This window comes from Callospermophilus lateralis, chromosome 6 (assembly GCF_048772815.1).
Source record: "Callospermophilus lateralis isolate mCalLat2 chromosome 6, mCalLat2.hap1, whole genome shotgun sequence".
Taxonomy (NCBI): domain Eukaryota; kingdom Metazoa; phylum Chordata; class Mammalia; order Rodentia; family Sciuridae; genus Callospermophilus; species Callospermophilus lateralis.
Genome location: NC_135310.1, coordinates 128,832,270 through 128,844,201, shown reverse-complemented (window position 1 = coordinate 128,844,201; position 11,932 = coordinate 128,832,270).

Sequence of the window (11,932 nt, the reverse complement as noted above, 5' to 3'; positions counted from 1 at the left end):
ACCATAAGCCAGAAGAAAGTGAACCACTTTTTCCTCCACTGTCACTATACCCCTGGGGAGTCACCATCAATGTAGTGGTAGATCGAGAAAAGCTAATTGACTTTTTTTTATTTTGTAATCTATCATAATTTCTGTCCATTATGCCATAGCTAAAGGAGGTGTCTCTGTCCCCTATCACCTGACTCCACCAGAAACATGGGTAGCTACTCATCATTAGATTTACACCTTCACGTGGGGATCCACCTTCAGGTGGATGGTCTCCTCCTTATCATGACATTGTCATGGAATTAGGATCTTGGAACCCAGCAGAAGGATCTGCTCCTCCAGACACACTTACTGATCTTTTCCCAGGTTTGCAGCAAAATCTATTACTCACATCCCTCAGAATCAACATTTATCTTGGCAATTTTATATACAGTTGAAATATTATTGAGAAATGAAGGTGAAATAAAGATATTCTCGGTGAAAGAAGATGAAGAGGATTTATCACCAGCAGACCTACTCTAAGAGAAAAGTTAAAATTCTTAAGACAAAGAGGAATTGAAACCAGAGAGAAAGAAACTTTCAATATCACAAATAAAGGGAAAACACTTGAAATTAATAGTATTTGGGTAAATAAAGTAATTTACTAATCTTTTGGGGGGTTCTTTAAAATAAGCATCATTTTTAGAACCAAAAAGTACAAACCTGATGGGGTGTCAATGTAAATAGAGGTGATACATATGATAATTATGGAATAAAGTAATGATAATAAAGGTATCTATCTATTTGGTAATGAGACTTTCATACTCCACATGAAGTTTTGGACTATTAATTCTAAATAAACTATGAAAAATTAAGTATTTATATTGAAATTCCAACAGGATCTAATAAAATAAAAAATATACAGTGTCATCAGCAAAAATGACAGAAGACCTCCAAAAATTATCTCTTCCATAAAAGCAAAATGAACCCCCCAAAACTATAAGAATTAATATATTCCAGAACCCCCCAAAATTAACCAGACTTGCCAAAACCTGGGGAGATTTTAAGAATTATGGTTAATATCATTAACAACAGTGATGCCTTATCCCATTTCTCCCTTCCCAACTCCACAGTAAGTGAAAACCAACAGCCCACCACCATCTTAGCAAAAAGTAGCAAATGGGAAGTCCCTGGAGAAGGCACAAAAGAATTAGAGATCCTTCTCACCCTGTTTCTAGAAAACTCATTGTTTTAACTTGCCTGGTTGTTCCCTGGAACTCACAAAGCTGTTTTTACTTGACCTGACTCTGAGTTAGCCTGGAAAAAACAGCCTTTTTCCTGTAGATAATTACTGAAAAGAATCCTAGGCAATTGTTGACCATAATGGATGCCTGTGGTGGTAGATAAAAGTTGATGCAAACAGTATGCCAACCAAGAAGATTAAACCAAATGTCAGGGAATAAGATGTCCATAGGGAGCCTTGAAAAGCTCTAACATACCCCAGGAACTCCAAAAGGCCACATGTATGACAGGACTATGGAAATGGTAAGAGTGGTGTGCATGCTCTGATCAGACATGAAAGGGCCTTAAACTCTAAGTTTGAGGCACTGCTCAGACAGGAAGTGAAATCCAAGACAGATGTAAACTGCCTGAGTTTTGAGTACATGTCACAACATGTGCACAGAGCACTGAAAGACTAATTGCTTCCAGCAATCTAAGAAAATCTTTGTCTAAAGCTAACCAAACAGAGACTTCAATGACCTTCTAAAACAAGAATATAGACTTTACAGATAATTCTGAAAACTCACTAAACAAACAACATAAATAACAAAATTAGGGAACAGAAAAAATATGACTTTCAGAGTTTCCACATTATGTTATTAAATGTTGTTTTCAACAACAACAACAAAATGTCACACAGAGAAACAATTCAGTTGGATGTGATGGCACATGCCTATAATTCCAGTAACTCAGGAGTCTGAGGCAGGAGGATCAAAAGTTTGAGGTCAGAATGAGTAACTTAGTGAGATCCTGTCTCAAAAAATGTAAAGGGCTGGGGACATAGCTCAGTGGGAGAGCCCCCATGGGTTCAACCTCCAGTATCACTAAAAGGAGAAGAAGGAGGAAGAGGAGGAGGAGAAAGAGGAGAAATGATAATCAAGTAAAGCCCATATATAAAAAATGAGTAGAAACTATATCTAAGGAAGACTAGATATTGAAGATATTAAAGTAACTATTTTAAATATGTTCAAGGAACTAAAAGAAACTAAAGAATGTGAGAATGATAGCTCCCTAGAGAATATCAGTAAGATAAAGCTTTTTAAAACAAACCAAATAGAAATTAAATAATTATATATATGTATGTGTAAATGAATACTTAAATGGGCTCGACAGCAAGGAATAGAACAAATCAGTAAAATTGAAGATGAATCAAGTGACATGATTCAGAAACAGAAATTTTTTAAAAAAATGAAAAAATAAACAGCCTCAGAGATCTGAAGTAAACCAAAACACAGATAAGAAAATTTCCAGAAAAAGGTAAAAGGAAAAGGACAAAGAATATTTAAAGAAATTATGGCTGAAAACTTCCCAAATTTGACAAAAAACAATCTACACTTCCAAAAAGCTCAAAAAAGTTCTAGCCAGATAAATTCAAAGAAATCCTCATATAGAAACTTCATTAACTGTCAAAGACAAAGAATCTTGTAGACAAAAAAAGGAAAGTGACTCATCTTGCACTAGGGATTCTCACAATAACAACAACTAATTTCTCACAAAAATCAAGGAGACAGTAAGGAGTAAGTGACATATTTAAAGTACTAAAAGAGTCTCTGTCCTCACTTCCAAAATGAAAAATAAATGCTGGGAGCCATCAGCCAAGTAGGTATGACAAATTCCTTGCCAGCTTACTCCCATGCTGTCTAGTGGAAGGACTTCTGAAAGGTGACCTTGCTCAAGGACCAGGGCAGGATCCGTGTTTAGGGTGTTCCCCCTTTAGAATAGGGCGGTTTAGCATAATAGGAGATCAGGGTGTTCCCCCTTTAGAATAGGGCAGTTTAGCATAATAGGAGATTAGGGTGTTCCCCTTTAGAATAGGGCGTATCCTGCTGCTGAGTTCCTCTTGAGTTCTTAGGGTCAGACAGTATATTTTGGGAGACAGAAGCCCATGTGGAGTGGATTTGGGCAGAGAGTGATTTTGGGAGAAGTGGATTTGGGCAGAGAACGTGGATTCCCCCAGAGCGTGTTTGTAGACGGCCGGTGTGAGTTTGGGAATAAAGAATTGCTGTTTGAATCTACAAGCTGTGTGAAGACTCGTGATTTGTGCCCAGCCAGAGACTGCGGCAAATAAAAAACCACAATAGTGCCCAAAAGGGCTGATGCCACATGCAGCCTATTCACTCCTTAACCTGCACCTTATGGGTATCCAAGGCCAAAGCTATAAAAGTTTGTCATTGAAAACATAGTGGAAACCATAGCCATCGGGGACATTTCCAAAGAAAATGTCTTTGATGCCTGTGTCCTTCCCAAGCTATGTGACGTGACATTGCTGCATGAGTGGTGCCAGCAAAATGGTCAAGAGTCAATCTCTTAAATCAGGAAAGACCCAAGACCCCCACCTCAATTTAGATGAGCTGGTGCTGCTCCATGACTTCCACTAAAACCCACATGAGGAGCTGAATCCTTAACACCTGAAGAAAAGCTGTCCTCTGGGAAAAGAAAAATAAAATGGAAATTATATTTTTATTTTAAATACTAAAAGAAAGTTACTATCAATGAATGAGTATAAAGCCAGAAAAACTATTTTTCATAAATGAATTAAGAGCCAGGTGTGATGGCCCATGTCTACAATCCCAGTAGCTCAGGAGGCTGAAGCAAGAGGATCCCAAGTTCAAAGCTAGCTTCAGAGACTTAGCAAGGTCCTGAGCAATTCAATAAAACCCTATCTCAAAATAAAAAAATAAAAAGGGTTAGAGATGTCAATCAGTGATTAAGCACCGCTGGGTTCAATCCCTGGTACCAAAAAAAAAAAAAAAAAAAAAACTAGAGTCCGGCAGCGGTATACACTTATGATCCCAGCAACTCAGAAGCCTGAGGCAGGAAGTTTGCAAGTTCCCCAAGCCAACCTCAGCAATTTAGGGAGATCTTGTCTCAAAAAATAAAAGTGGGAGCTGGGGATGTGGCTCAAGCGGTAGCGCGCTCGCCTGGCATGCGTGCGGCCCGGTTTCAATCCTCAGCACCACATACAAACAAACAAAGATGTTGTGTCTGCCGAAAACTAAAAAATAAATGTTAAAAATTCTCTCTCTCTCTCTCTCTTTAAAAAATAAATAAATAGATAAATAAAATAAAAGCAGCTAAGATATAGCTCAGTGGTAGAGTACCCCTGGGTTCAGTCCCCAATACCACACACACACAAAAAAACTAAATACACACCTAAAAAGAATACTTATAAAACTGCATGCTTTCCCATTAAAATGAGGAAAAAACCAAAATGTCTGCACTCATCACATCTGTTCTAGGCAGAGCAAATAGCCAAGAAAATGGAGAAAACATCCAAATTAGAAAAGAAGCCAAGCCATCTCTATTTGCAGATGACATAAATTCATGATATAGAAAATGTTAAGCTATTACAACAACTGAGTTTAGCAGGTTGCAGGACACAACACCAACATACAATAATCAATTATATTTCTACACACTTTAAATGACCAATATGAAAGTAAAGAAAAAAAATCCATTCATAATAGCATCAAGTAGAATAAAATACTCAGGAACAAATTTAACAAAACTGCAAAAATTATATTCTGAAAACCAGCAAACATTGTCAAAAAAAAATTAAAGATCACCTAAATAGATAGTTCATGAATACAAAGACAATATTGTTAAAATGAAAGCATACCCCAAACTGATCTTCTGATTCAGCACAATCCTTATCAGGAAACTAGCTGACTTCTTTATACAATTTGACCTAATTGTAAACTTCATATGGAATTATAAGGGAACTACAATAATCAATCCTGAAATAAAAGAAAAATAGTGTAAGATAATTCACATTTTTCTCTTTTAAAACTTTACCATAAAGAAACACTAACCAAGACACTGGGATACTGAAACAGGGATAGACAGATATAAGTCAGCAGACTACAACTGAGAGTATAGAAATAAATCCATAAATCTGTGGCTAATTGACTTTCACCAAGGTGCCTGGACTATTCAGTGGGGAAGAAAAGTGTCTTCCACAAATGGTGCTGCCACAACTGGATACTCACATATAAAAGAATTAAGTTGTGCCCTTTTCTCACACAATCTTCTGAAATTTGCTCAAAATTGTTCAAAGATCTAAATATAAGAACAAAAACTATTAAATTCAGAAGAAAACATATGATCTTGGATTTGGCAAGTAAAAATCCCGACAAACCATGACACCAAAATATGAACAACAACAAAAACGTAAAAGAACTTAATCACAATTTTAAAAAATTTGAGCTTCAAGGCTACCATCAACAAATGGAAAGACAACCTACATAATAGAAGAAACTACCTACAAATCATGTACTTTATAGAACTTTTATCTAAAACATATCAAATGTTAAATGATTCCCAGCACCATTGACTTAGGAAAATGCAAATTAAAACTATGATGAGATACCATAACATATATCTGTTAGAATGGCTAAAACTTTTAAAATGCAAAAATGAATATTGCCAAGTGTTAGCAAGAATGTAGAGCTACCAGAATTCTCATCTACTGCTGGTGAGAATGCAAAATGGTGCAGTCATTCTGGAAAATAATGTGGCAGTATCTTATGAGTGTAATTACAAACCTAGCTGGTGACCTTTCAATCCCACACACCAGAGGAATAAACACCTAAGGTTAACACAAAAATCAGTACACAAATGTTTATAGTGGTTCTATTCATAATCACCGAAACCTAAAAAATCCAAATGTCCTTCAACAGGTGAATAGATAAAAAAATCCAAATGTCCTTCAACAGGTGAATAGATAAACAGTAGCTTATTCAATACAAGGAAACATTAATCAGCAATAAAGAAGAAAAAACTATTGATACATTCAGGAACCTAGATGGATTTCAAAGGCATTGTGGCAAGTGATAATAGCCAGGCTCAAAAAATTACATACTGTATGGTTCCATTTGTATAACAGCCTATAAAAGGCATAATTATAGACAACAGATTAGTGGTTGCCAGGAGTTAGTAGTGAGTTACCACAAAGAGAGTAAGTAGAATAGAACGGATGAATGAGGGATGGGAACCCAGCGCTAGAGACAAAGGGGCAGGACATTTCCCTGCATACCTAGTTTTGTGCAGCTCTGACTCTTCAAAGGAGTAGTTTCACATACCCCAAATCAAATTAAACAATTAATTAGTAAATTCATTAAATCAACCAAGCTGTGTAGAAAATCCAAAATAGAATACAAGAGACAAAAAATGAATTAACTGTATTATTAATGAATACCATAAACACAACTAACCTAAGTAACTTTGGAAAACAGTATTTTGACCAGATACTATAAAAATGTGAATAGCTGTTTATTACACTTGCACTCTGACAAAATGTTTTTAAAGAGGTATGGATTAGCAATTCTGAAATTACATTATGTACATCTGAGGCTTGATTGAATAATTAAATATATTGTGAACATTAAGAACAATAAGAACCAGAGTTACAGATGCAACGTGAATGAAATGAATGAAGCCTGTGGTATCAAATAGGGTTTGGAGGCACCAGCATACTGTCCTTGTGTCTGATACACAGAGGCTAAGTATGTGTGTATACACACACACACACACACACACTAACCAAGAGGTCCTTGAAACAATGATATTACAGTAGCAATGAGCACAGATCTCACTTTCTAAACACCATTCTTCGATAAAAAGAACGAGGAGTCCTTGAAGAGTAGTTGATCTCAGAGACAGGAAAGAGAAAATACAAGATAAACCTGGAATATTAAATGCTGCCAGAAAGTAAGGAAGCACTAAAAAGTGATGGAGTAAATGAAAAAATTCACAGGAACCAAGTTCAAGGAGTTCCCAATATCCAAATCTGGGACAATTTAAGCAATAAAATAAATAATGACAATAATGGAGAGATACTAAATAAATATCCAGGAGTCATTAATGATATGAATAAAAACAAACAATAAATCAATAATTAGAAGAAAACGAATAGCTCTACCTTTAAGAGCTCAAAATAATAAATATTGAAGAAATGATGAAAATTTTTATCACTAGGCAAACAGTCCAGCAAATAATTACAATCAAGAATAATTTGTAGAAGCTAAAATTAGTGGACAAATTATGAAGAGAAGCAAGATATTTGCAAACTCTTAAAGTATCTCCCAAATGATATGTATTTATTATATTTTTAGAAGTTATGACTACAACTTAGTTTGTGTGTGTGTGTGTGTGTGTGTGTGTGTGTGCAAGTGTGTTTGTGGTGCTGGGGATGAAACCCAGGACCTCATGCATGCTAGGCAGGCACTGTACCACTGAGTTACACCCCTCAGTTCAGGACTTCAACTTTTAATAAGACAAATAAGAGTTTAAAAAAAGGGGGGTGTGTGGGAAAGCTTGAATAAAAGACCAATAAGTACATGGTAAGATGCTAAACATCACTAATCATCACAGAACTCTACCAAAAACCCCCAAATAATCCAATTAATAACTGGGCAAAGGAACTGAACAGATGCTTCACAGAAGAAAAAATATGAATGGTCAACAAATATATGAAAAAATGTCCATCTTCTCTAGCAGTTAAAGAAATGCAAATTAAAACTACATTGAGATTTCATCTCACTCTAGTCAGAATGGCAATTATCAAAAATAAAAGTAACAATAAATGTTGGCGAGGATGTGGGGGAAAAGACACACTCATACATTGCTGGTGGGACTGCAAATTGGTGCAACCACTCTGGAAAGCAGTATATACATCCCTCAGCAAACTCTGAATGGAACCACAATTTGGCACTCCTCAGCATATACCCAAAGCACACTACAGTGATGCAGCATACCAATATTCATAGCGACTCAATGCACAATAGCTAAACTATGGAACCATCTAGGTATCTTTCAACAGAGGAATGGATAAAGAAAATGTGGCATATATCCACAATATAATATTATTCAACCATAAAGAGAAATTAAATTATGGCATTTGCCAGTAAATGAATGGAACTGGAAATCAGCATGATAAGCAAAATAAGCCAGTCTCCCAAAACCAAAGGCCAAATGTTCTCTCTGATATGCAGATGCTAACTCATAATAATGGGGGTAAGGAAGAGTAGAAGTACTGTGGATTAGACAAAGGGGGATGAAGGTAAGGGAGGGGGATAAGAATAGGAAAGATAGTAGAATGAACTGGACATTACTTGCCTTTATGCATATATGAATACACAACCAAAGTAATTCCACATTATGTACAACTAGATATATTCCATACATGTATAATTTATGTCAAAATACATTCTATTGTCATGTATAACTAACAAGAAGTTAAAAAAAAAAAAAAAAGAATTCAACCTGAAACTTTTCGCTAAAGTTGTTACTTCCTCTAGGAATTTTCTCCTCTTGCCTTGTAAAAATTACAACTTACACTTAAGTGGATTTCTGAGAGGAGAAAATGCTGCCCAGATGAGGGAGGGAGGGAAGGAAGGAAGAATCAGATAATTGGTTGCCTGGGTCAGGGCATGTGGGAACTTTCCAGGGTAATGGGAATGCTCTTTGTCTTAAATTGGTCAAAATTAGTCAAGTTTCTATCACTGTGACAAAATACCTGAGATAATCTCCTTAAAGGAGGAGAGGTTTATTTGGGTTCTCACAGTTTCAGAGATTTCAGTCCATGGTCACTTGGCTTTTTGGCTTTGGGCCTATAGTAATAGATTACAACATGATGGCAGCACATGGCAGAGGAGCTGAATTCTTCTCATGGAAGCTGGAAAGCAAAGAGAGAAACAAGAAGGGGTGGGGCACCAATATCCTCTTCAAGGGCACACCCCCAGTGACTTAATTACCTCCAACTTCTTCCAGGTTCCACCACCTCCAAATAGCCCTCCAAGCCTTTAACACACCTGCATACACCTCCAAAACAGCAACCGTTTTCTAGGTAGATCTACTTGTCAAAACTTACTGAACTTTATATTTAAAATGTGTGCAATTTCTTCCATGTAAATTGTACTCCAATTAAGTTGATTTTTAAAATAGAAATGAACTCCTGATATATGAAATGAAATGGGTAATTTGCACTGACTATGTAATAAACCTGAGCCAAAGGAGTACATATTGTATTACTAAATTATGATGACAGAAATCATAATAGTGGTTGGCCCTGGACAGGAGTAGCAGCGCTGCATCGTGAAGAAAGAGGCAAAAGCAAGGTTGTATGAGGTTGGCAGGAGCAGGAAATGAATTACAGATTTCTTTGAACTATTCTAAGACAGAGGTGATGCCCTTCTAAGAACACTTTCAGTGGGATGGCACTGATCAAGATTGTTCGTTGCTGGCAATGTCCTGTTCAAAGGGAAGATTACATGCCTCCACAGAATTTATTGGTTCAATAGCCTTGAGTTCCACCCTGGAGGTAGAAGAGATATGGGTGCAAGCTGATACATTTTTTTAAAAACTAACATTTTTTAAAATATTTATTTTTTAGTTATAGCTGGACACAATACAGTATTTATTTATTTTTATGTGGTGCTCAGGGTGGAACCCAGGGCCTTGTGAGTGCTAGATGAGTGCTCCACCACTATGCCACAACTCCAGCCCAAGCTGATACATTTTAATAGGGATGCTTTTGCTCACAACTTTGTTTTGTTTATCTTTAAATTTTGTGTCAATTGTAGATGGACACAATGCCTTTATTTTATTTACTTATTGTTATGTGGTGCTGAGGATCGAACCCAGTGCCTTGCATGTCCTAGGCGAGTGCTCTACCCCTGAGCCACAACTTCTGCTCTGTTTTGTTTATCTTGAAGAAGCTTTCTCACAGTAAATTCTTTTGATGTTTAAACCTACATAACAAACTTGCAGAGCCTGCTCAGTGTCAGTCTCTCCCCTATCAGGAGTTTGGTTGATCCACTCTGTCCCACTTTCTCTATATTTGTATTTGTCTTTTTTCAAATCCTCTCACCGCCCCATTCTCGAAACTGAGAAAACATCCCAAGGGCCGTGACAGAAGGTGGAAATTGAGGTCATTAAAATTTACCAAACTATCCACCTAAAATCTGCTTTTAAGCCAGGCATGGTAGTGGTTGCCTGTAATCCCAGCAGCTGGGGAATCTGAGACAGGAAGATTGTGAGTTCAAAGCCAGCCTTAGCAAAAGCCAGGTGCTAAGAATTCAGTGAGACCCTGTCTCTAAATAAAATACAAAATAGGGCTGGGGAGGTGGTTCAGTGGTCAAGTGCCCCTGAATTCAAATCCCACTACCAAAAAAAAAAAAAAAAAAAAAAAAAAAGTCTGTTTTTAGTTGGGCACAGTGGTGCACAGTGGTTCACACTTATAATCTCAGCAACTCAGGAGGCTGAGGCAGAAGGATTACAAGTTCAAGGCCAACCTCAGCATCTCATTGAGGCCTACGCAACTTAGTGAGATCCTGTCTCAAGATAAAAAATGAAAAGGGCTGGAGATGTGGTTCAGTGGTTAGTTGCCCCTAGGTTCAATCTCTGCTAAATAAATAAAATGGCAAATTTAAAAAAAAAAATAAATCTGGCCTTTTTTGTTGCATCAGAGGTTACTCTATCACTGAGCTACATCCCCAGACCTTTCTATTTTTTTTATTTTGAGACAGGCTTTTGCTAAGGTTGTCCTCAAACTTGCCATGCTTCTACCTCAGCCTCCAGATTATAAATGTGCACAAGCACACCCAGCTAAAATCTGTGCATTTTATTTTATACAAACTGTGTCTCAATTTTAACCATGAGATAAGAAATAAAAATAATACAGTTGAGAATGGTGGCACACACCTATAAACCCAGTGACTCAGGAGACAGAAGGATCCCAAGTTCAAGGCCAGCCTCTATAACTTAGTGATACTCTGTCTCAAAGAGTGAAAAACAAAGCTGGGGATGTAGCTCAGATGTAGAATGGTTCTGGTTTAAATTCCTAGTACCACAAAATAATAATAATAATAGAGTATTTAATAAGTTCAAATGAGGCTTGAAAGGAAATGATAGAATACCCAAGAAGGTGGCACTGAGAAAAAAAAAAAATTGTCTTTGTTCTCCCAAGTGACACAGAGGAACAGAGGGTGACTTTTTCATTTACCACTGGGAGCCCTGTTGCTGGCACATTTTCTCTGAATCTTCTTCTTCCTTCTTAACAATCATTAGTGCCAGGGACTAATTAGCTGTCTATAGCCTTTGAGGCCCAGGAGTTTTTGAAGAATTAATGAGCTGTTTCTCTCCATAAGATGGGAATCCTGGGTTCCCTCCCTCCACCACTGTACCATGCTTAAAAGAGAAGTCAATTTACTGGACTAAAATGAAGAAGCTGATGGCAAAGAGCAAACTATGGCCTCCTTATTTGTCCAACAGAATGATGGCAGTGGAATTTGATTAATGTATGACGCTAAGCTTGGGTTCAAGTCTCAGCTCTGGTTGTATGATCCTGAGCAAAGTATTTAATTTGTCTGTGCTTCTATTTCTTCGTCTGAAAATAAGGATTGAATATAGTAATAGTATTCAGGTAATATGTTTGCTATGATGTATTTTGAAAACTGTGGCAGTAACATTAGGATCAACTTGAAGAAAGAACATAAAGAATGGGAGAAAAATCTTTGCAAGCTACTCTTCTGACAGTTATTGATATCTAGAATATATAAAAACCTCAAAAAACTTAACACCAAGAAAGCCCACAAAAAAACCCAATTAATAAGTCAGCAAATGAATTAAACAAATACTTCTCAAATACAAAATACAAGCAGTCAATAAAAACATGGAAAAAATTTTC